The sequence below is a fragment of the Myotis davidii genome, unplaced genomic scaffold (assembly GCF_000327345.1).
Source record: "Myotis davidii unplaced genomic scaffold, ASM32734v1 scaffold129, whole genome shotgun sequence".
NCBI classification, from domain to species: Eukaryota; Metazoa; Chordata; class Mammalia; order Chiroptera; family Vespertilionidae; genus Myotis; species Myotis davidii.
In genome coordinates this window covers 713,696-722,140 of record NW_006383019.1, presented here as the reverse complement: position 1 = coordinate 722,140, position 8,445 = coordinate 713,696, and the positions used below count along the sequence as shown (strand labels likewise).

The 8,445-nt window shown below is 43.7% G+C and overlaps 1 protein-coding gene and 1 long non-coding RNA gene across 15 annotated transcripts in view; both read left to right on the top strand.

Moving 5' to 3' along the window:
- SPECC1 (sperm antigen with calponin homology and coiled-coil domains 1) overlaps positions 1-8,445 on the top strand; it is a 273,056-nt gene that overhangs the window by 106,680 nt on the left and 157,931 nt on the right. The window lies entirely within an intron of this gene.
- Positions 4,546-8,445, top strand: part of LOC107181740 — a 28,342-nt gene continuing 24,442 nt past the window's right edge. The window contains exon 1 of the long non-coding RNA XR_001512446.1: positions 4,546-4,672. This is a non-coding gene — a long non-coding RNA (uncharacterized LOC107181740). The remainder of the gene's footprint in view (positions 4,673-8,445) is intronic.

The following is an 8,445-nucleotide window of genomic DNA, read 5'->3' as shown; positions in this document are numbered from 1 at the left end:
GGGATCACTGGGTCAAATGGGAGTTCTATTTTTAATTTTCTGAGGAAACTTCATACTGTTTTCCATAATGGTTGCACCAGTCTGTGTTCCCACCAGCAGTGTGCTAGGGTTCCTTTCTCTCCACATCCTTGCCAGCCTGATGGATTTATTTTTTAATTGTGGTAAAATAACAGCACATAAAATGTATCGTATTAAGCATTTCTAAGTGTGCAGCCCAGGGATATTAGCATGCTTACATTGTTGTGCAACCGTCATTAACATCCATCTCTAGAATCCTTTACATCTGGCAAAACTGAAACTCTAATCATTAAACAATAACTCTTCATTCCTCCCCCCCTTGGCCCCTGCTAACCATCGTTTCACTTTCTGTCTCTATGAACTGACCTATTCTTGGTATTTCATAGAATTGGAATTATGCAGTATTGTCCTTTAATGTCCGGCTTATTTCACTTAGTATAATGTATTCAAGGTTCGTCCAGGTGTTAGAATTTTCTTCGTTTCAAAAGGCTGAGTAATATTCCATTGTAAGGCTATACCACTTTTGTTTATCCATTCACCCATCAATGGACATTTGTATTGTCCACACCTCCTGGCTACCGTGCATACCATTGCTATCAGCATGGTGTGCAGATAGCTGTCTGAGTCCTTGCTCTCGGTCCTTTTGGTCTATCCAGATCCTCATGGATGGGTTGCAGGTAGACGCAGGGTCACTTCCTGCTCTCACTGGCCGTGGGGTTGGGTGAGACGAGACCTGGTGAGTGGTGACTCGGGTTGAACACTAATCCCATTTGGAGGTGCACTTGGCCAGAGGAGGTTCCTGTAGCCCCACAGGTGAAAACAAAAGTGCTCGTGATTCAACATATAGTACACGTGGGATTTAAAAGAATGTCACTGTTTTAAACTGATAGCCCACTGTTTTCTAAAAGTTAAAAAAATAGAATGTTCTATGCCAATTTTACCTTGCCCAAGTCTGTGTTAATACTCCTTTAATTTTGAACGATAGCCTTGCTAGAGTAATGTTGGTCGTAGGTCCTTGCTTTTTACCACTTTGAATATTTTGCACCTACCCTTCTAGCCTGAAATGTTTCTGTTGAGGAATCAGCTGACAGTCTTAAGGGAGCTCCCTTGTGGGTAACTGACTGCTTTATTTTCTTGCTGTTTTGTTGTCTGTTTCTTTTGCTGTGCAGAGGCTTTTTAGTTTGAAATAGTCCCATTCATTTATTTTGCCTTTACGTCCCTTGCCTTGGGGATCCAGTTCATAAAATGTTCTCTACTACCAAGATCCAGAAGTTTGGTTCCTATCTTTTCTTCTGTGTAACTTATTGTTTCAGGTCTTATATTTAGGTCTTTAATCCATTTTGAATTAATTGTTGTACATGGGGTCAAACTGTAATACAATTTCATTCGTTTGCATGTGGATTTCCAGTTTTCCCAGCACCATTTATTGAAGAAACTATTTTTACTCCATTATGTGTTTCTGGCTCCTTTGTTGAAAATTATCTGTCTGTGTACATGTGGTTTTATAGCTGGGCTCTCTATTCTGTTCCATTATCTGTGTGTCTGTTTTTCTGCCAGTACCATGCTGTTTTGATTATCGTAGCTCTGTAGTATAATTTGAAGTCAGGTAGTGTGATACCTCCAGCTTGGTTCTTTTTTCTCAGGATTGCTTTGGCTATTTGGGGTCTTTTGTGGTTCCATACAAATCTGGTGATATCTCATTCTATTTTTTTAAAAATGACATTGGGATTTTGATGGATTGCATAAAATCTGTATATTGCTTTGAGTAATATGGCCGTTTTAACTATGTGATTCTTCCAATCTATGAGCATGGGATATTTTTCCATTTTGTTGTTTCTTTTTCAATCTCTTTTAATAATGCTTTGTAATTTTTAGTATATAGGTCTTTTACATTCTTTGTTAAGTTTATTCCCAGGTATTATATTCTCTGGGTTGCAATTGCAAAAGGAATTGGTGTTTTTTTTTTAAATTTCATTTCTTTTTCTGAAGTTTTTTTGTTAGTATACAGGAGGCAGTGGATTTTTTTGCACATTGATTTTGTATCCTGCAACTTGACTGTATTTATTGTTTCTAATCATGTTTTTTTTTTGGTGGAGTCTGTAGTGTTTTCTATATATAGATCATGTTGTCCACAAAAAGTGACAGTTTGGCTTCTTCCTTCCCTATTTGGATGCCTTTTATTCCTTTCTCTTGCCTCATTGCTCTGCCTAGGACTCCCAGCACTTTGCTGAATAAGAGGTGAGAGTGGACATCCTTGTCTTGTTCCTGATCTTAGAGGAAAAGCTTTCAGGTTTTCACCATTGAGTATATTAGCTGGGTTTATCATGGTGAAAGCGGGCATCCCTGTCTTGTTCCTGTTCTCCGTGGAAATGGTTTTAGTTTTTTCCTATTGAGTATGATGTTTGCTGTAGATTTGTCATATATGGCCTTTATTATGTTGACATATACTCCCTCTATTCCCACTTTGCTGAGAGTTTTTTATCAAATATGTTGTATCATATCAAATGCTTTTTATGCATCTATTGATGAGATCATATGATTTTTATCCATTCTTTGGTCAATGTGGTGTATTACATTGATTGATTTGTGTATATTGAACCATCCTTGTACCCCTGGAATGAACCCCACTTGATCGTGATGTATGAAACTGTGGGTGTACTGTTATATTAGATTTGCTAGTGTTTGGTTTAGGATTTTTGCATCTGTGTTCATCAGAGACATTGGTCTGTAGTTTTATTTTTTTATCCTCTTTGCCAGGTTTTGGTATCAGTGTTATATTGGCCTCACAGAATGTGTTAGGAAGTATTACCTCTTTTTCAATTTTTTGGAAGAGTTTGAGGATATGTTTTAAACCTTCTTTGAACATTCAGTAAAATTCACTGGTGAAGCCATCTGGTCCTGGACTTTTACTTTTTGGGAGGTATTTAGAGTTTCCAATTTTTTTTTAAATATATTTTTATTGATTTCAGAGAGGAAGGGAGAGATAGAAACATCAATGATGAGAGAGAATCACTGATTGGCTGCCTCCTGCACACCCCCCACTGGGGACCGAGCCTGCAACCTGGGCATGTGCCCTTGACCAGAATCAAACCCAGGACCCTTCAGTCCACAGGCTGATGCTCTATCCATTGAGCCAAACCGGCTACAGCAATTTTCCAATTCTTCATGATTTAGTCTAGGAAAGTTATATATTTCCAGGAACTTACCCATTTCTTCTAGTTTATTGAATTTGGTGGCATATAGTCTTTCATAATATTCTAATATGGTCCTTTGTTTATCTGTGATGACCTCTCCTCTCTCACTTCTGATTTTGTTTATATGGGTCTTTTCCCTTTTTTTCCTTAATGAGTCTAGCCAGGGGGTTGTCAATTTTATTAATCTTTTCAAAGAACCAGCTCTTTCTTTTATTAATTTTTTGTATAATCTTTTTGTTTTCTATTTCATTCAATTCTGCTCTATTTTATTATTTTCTTTCTTTTGCTGACTTTGGGTTGCTTTTGTTCTTTTTCTAGTTCTTTAAGATGCGATGTTAGGCTGTTTACTTTGGATTTCTCTTGTTCTTGAGATAGGCCTGTAATGATATAAACTTTGGTTTTTTAATATTTTTTTATTGATTTTTTTGCAGAGAGGAAGGGAGAGGGATAGAGAGTTAGAAACATCGATGAGAGAGAAACATCGATCAGCTACCTCCTGCACACCCCCCACTGGGGATGCGCCTGCAACCAAGGTACATGCCCTTGACCGGAATTGAACCTGGGACCCTTCAGTCCGCAGGCTGACGCTCTATCCACTGATTGATTCTCATGTCAAAAATCATTTTAATACTGTGGAAATATTTTTCCTAAGCAAATTGCAGTACAGATAGTCAGAATAGAAGTGTGTACTGTTGATACCTCCCCTGCCCCCAACTGAACTTGCTCAGATTTTCTTAAGGCTGTTTGGATGGGATACTTATCTCTATCTTATCAACCCAAAAGACAGCCCAGATGTGGTGATTTTATGATGTGGGAATTAGTTTTGGAACATTAAATCAAGAAATTTGTAATAAATTAAATTAACATATAGTTGATAATCTGTGTGCAGAGAAACTGTATGTGGGGTTGATGCCAGAGAAATGAAAAACAAGGTTTGGACACAGTCAGTGGGGACAGCACGACTGTAGGAAAAGCTTCGCGGAAGCACAGACTGCGCTTTGTCCTGTCCTTCCTGCCCCATCCCAGCTCTGCCACCTGAGTCAGCCCCCGCCACCACCACTGCTACCACTGCGAGTAGCCATGTCTGCGGATTTTGAAATGAAAGCACGTGAAAGAGACCTAGAACAGTTTGGCTTGTTCTCAGTGATTTTTTCTTGGTGCTCCCAGTACTATCTCTGTCATTGTAGGCACTTAGAAACCATCCCTTTAAAATGTTGTTCTATCCAACGCCAGTCTTTTGTCAGGCAAAACTTTCTTTAAAAATATTTTTAATTGATTTTAGAGAGAGAGGAAGGGAGAGGGAGAGAGAGATAGAAACATCTAACCACTGCTGCCTCCTGCACGCCCCACTGGGGATTGAGCCTGCAACCTGGGATGTGCCCTGACTGGGAATCGAACCGGGACCTTCTGGTGCATAGACGACACTCAACGTACTGAGCCACACCATCCAGGGCTGTCAGGTAAAACATTTTAAACTTTATTCATTTTTGAATAGGTAATCAATCCACATGGTTCAAGGTGTAAAGGTGCGGTGACAGGTTTTGCTCCTAACCACTCATCACTGTCCGGCAGGAGCTGCCCAGTGTGGAGGGAGGCTCCCCTTTCCGCACCGGCGGCATAAATGGACACGCGCTCCACACGCGTGCTGGTTCCCTGAGCAGTGCATTTTGGAGATCGACCCATAGCAACGGAGCCTCTTTGTTCAGGGTGGCATCTCTGGCACTGCACCAGCGCGTCTCAGTGGTGACTGACAGCAGTTCGTGGCCGTGTTCGCCGGGTACCCGGCGTTGTGGGTGTCATGTCCCTGGGCAGGAACTTTAAGCTCATTAGGCGATTTTCTTGGATTTCAGTTTCCTCTTCCTACGGTTTGATCTACCCTTTCAGGGCATAGGCCGTTCTGGGGGTAAATGCGTGAGAGAAGACAGAAACACGGGCTGAGCTGCAGGAACAGCCAGGCTGCTTTTGTCCCTACCGTTTCAACACCTCGGCTCCTGTTCAGGATTAGCTTCCACACCATTTCCTGATAGGTCTCAGCGAGCCTCATATTCATCCAAGTTAGTGTGTTGTTTTCAGGTTTTAAATATATATATTTTATTGGTTTCAGAGAGTAAGGGAGAGGGAGAGAGAGATAGAAACATCAATGATGAGACATAATCATTGATCGGCTGCCTCCTGCACGTCCCCCACTGGGATTGAGCGTGCAACCCGGGCAAGTGCTCTTGACCGGAATCGAACCTGGGACCCTTCAGTCTGCAGGCCAACGCTCTATCCACTGAGCCAAACCAGCGAGGGCCATTTTTTTAGTTTTTAGACATGCCCTCACGTCGGCCTAAGCACACCGAGGACACCTGTGCCGTCACACTGCAGCTTCAGGAACCCAACCCCATCAGTGTCCATTGTTGACGGCGGTCAGATCTCCACCTTGGAGAAGCATCCTGTGTGACCGGCAAGCCTGAGCCTCTCTGAGCATGTTCTGTGTCTGTGAGACACTCCGCTCAGGAGTTGTAGGATGAAATGAAATGGCATATGTGAGCAACCAAGAGCAGAAGCTGACATGTAGATACTTTTATAAAATGTGGTTTTCATCTCAAACCATCTTCCTGAACAGAATCTCCTACTTAGGAATTACAGCAATTAAAACGAAAATCCACCCTGGCCAGTGTGGCTCAGCGGGGGCAGGGGAGGGTAATCGGTCAATGCTTCTAAAATAGAGATTTCTCTCTCTCCAAACATATTTAAGAAAATCTACCTGCTTTGCTTTCCTAACATGACATGTTTTTTTCTTCCAAAGTTATCACTTTGTCAACCAATTCCTTTTCTGGTCAAAAGTAAACTTTTCCTCCCTGGCTTGTTTGGCTCAGTGGATGGGGTGTCGGCCCGTGGACTGAAGGGTCCCATGTTCCATTCCAGTTAAGTGCACGTACCTCGGTCGCAGGCTTGATCCCCAGCCCTGGTCAGGGTGCGTGATGAAAGCAACCAATCAATGTGTCTCTGCCTCTCCCCTGCCCTTCCTCTCTCTCTCTAGAAGTCAATGGAAAAATATTCTTGGGTGAGGATTAAAAAAAGAAATTAAACTTTTCCTTTTGGTTCCAAGTATTAACATTAGGGCCAGGCTTTGGCATAATCTATGGAAGAATGTTCTAACAGCCACAGGAGTTCAGAGAGGTGTGTTGCTGTAGGAAAGAATTTCCCACGATTGCTAGGGAAATGGCCATTGTAAGCTGAATGGCTCCGCGGAGCAGAGGTCGGGTGATAGGATCAGAAGATCTCCTTAAAGGCCTTTCCAACCCTGAAGGCATTGCTGTGAAGGTCAAAGACCTTTTCTTTGACATCTTCTCTTGTCTCCTTCCATGTGGGAGCCACTACTTCAGGCCCGAGGCTTACAGGGTAGACAAGGTTCCTGATGACTCCCAAACCCGCACCTCTGCCCCAACTTGCACCCTGCATTCTGGAAACACTCCAACTATTTGCTGGGAATGCCTGTGGATATTCTGCATGTGCGTGCATCCATTCATTCCTTTCAAGAAGTTAGAGTGTCTGTCTTTTCCAAGCTTCTTCTAGGTGCTAGGGATGCAGAATTAACAAAGCAACGGCAGCTTCAGCTTCTGCTCCTCCGGCGTTTACATTGCTCTCTCCTTGGATTTGTCTAAATGAAACTCACCACCCTCATTGCAGGGTTGCTCACCTGCTTCCTGTAGCATCTGGACTTAGCGCGTGACCACAGTGCCACTTTTCGTCACCCAGAAAAATTCTCTTGTCACGTTGTCAGCTTCCCTTCCTTTAATGTGTAATTGTCTTTTCCAGCCACATCTTTTCCACGCCTTTTCATCTCCTCTGGGTTCCCCTAGCCCAGGAGTGGGCAAACTTTTTGACTCGAGGGCCACAATGGGTTCTTAAACTGGACCGGAGGGCCGGAACAAAAGCATGGATGGAGTGTTTGTGTGAACTAATATAAATTCAAAGTAAACATCATTACATAAAAGGGTACGGTCTTTTTTTTTTTTTAGTTTTATTCATTTCAAACGGGCCGTATCCGGCCCGCTGGCCGTAGTTTGCCCACGGCTGCCCTAGCCCACCAGCATTGCATCCCTGGCCTACAGCCAGCGGCTTCCTGTTGGAGGGGCGCTGCTAGTACTGCTCACTCCACTCTCTTCTGTTCTGTGAGATTGGGATCAAATTGCATCAATTAATGGGCAACGTTAGTTAAATCAGGGAATCCTAAAAATGTAACATGTACTTTAAACACTTTATTTTCACCTAAAACATGCAAGTGTTCATGCACCCATCTTCAGTTCTGGGGCCTGGCATTTTCTTAAAGCAGACCTGTTGCTTGGGTTCCCTAACGTCTTCCCACGCTTGTAATACCTCTGCCATGACTTTCAGTTTTAGTTCCTCTCAACAGGAGCAAGAACTGTGTCCTTCAGAAGAAGACCGTGTACAATCCTTTCCCATGTGTACAAATATTCCCCTCATCCTTACATCGCTTCTTGCCTCACACCTTTTTCAATGACTCGCCTTCACTGCGTCTTTTCAAAGTCTGCAGCGTGGCTTTTGAAGAAACTGTGTCTCTCTTTGTGCTCCTATTTCATTGGTTTACGTAGTAATTAAGTGATGTAAATAAAACCATTGGTACGATTAGCATAACAGGCTTGGAACAAATACACCTGACTCTTCTTGAGCAGACAACCCGAACGGTGGGAGCAGGCACACCAGTAGGCTCCTCCCAGGCGTTATCAGCACATCTTATTGAAGTGGGTGTGTTGGTTGGTTTGGTTTTCTGTAAAATGGTAGGTAGAGGGTGTGGAAGAGCGCAGGGTTTGTATTACCAGAGTGATTTTTCTAAATCACAGTTTTCCTCAGGCCACTGCTCGGCTCACACCCCTCCGAGCCCCCTCACTGGGTGAGAAGCAGGAGCGAACCGCGGCCTTGCCCAGCGAGACCCCACTGCAGCCCTCAGGCTCCTGCTCATGCCTGGAACTCCCGTCCTGGGCTCCGGCGGCTGGTTCTTTGAACACACTCCGGACTCTTCCACAATCAAGCCCTTGTTCACTCTGCTGAACAAAGACAGGGCCCTGCCGCTGGGGCCTGCGTGTCCAGGATGCGCATGTCCGTGCCTGGCACCGCCCGCCCTCCGCCCCGGCCCCTCTGCCACTTGGACACTGACAGAGGCTGTTCAGCATGAAAGGGCCAGCGGGGCAGCACCTCCCTGAGCAAGCAGGCAGGCATCCACAAC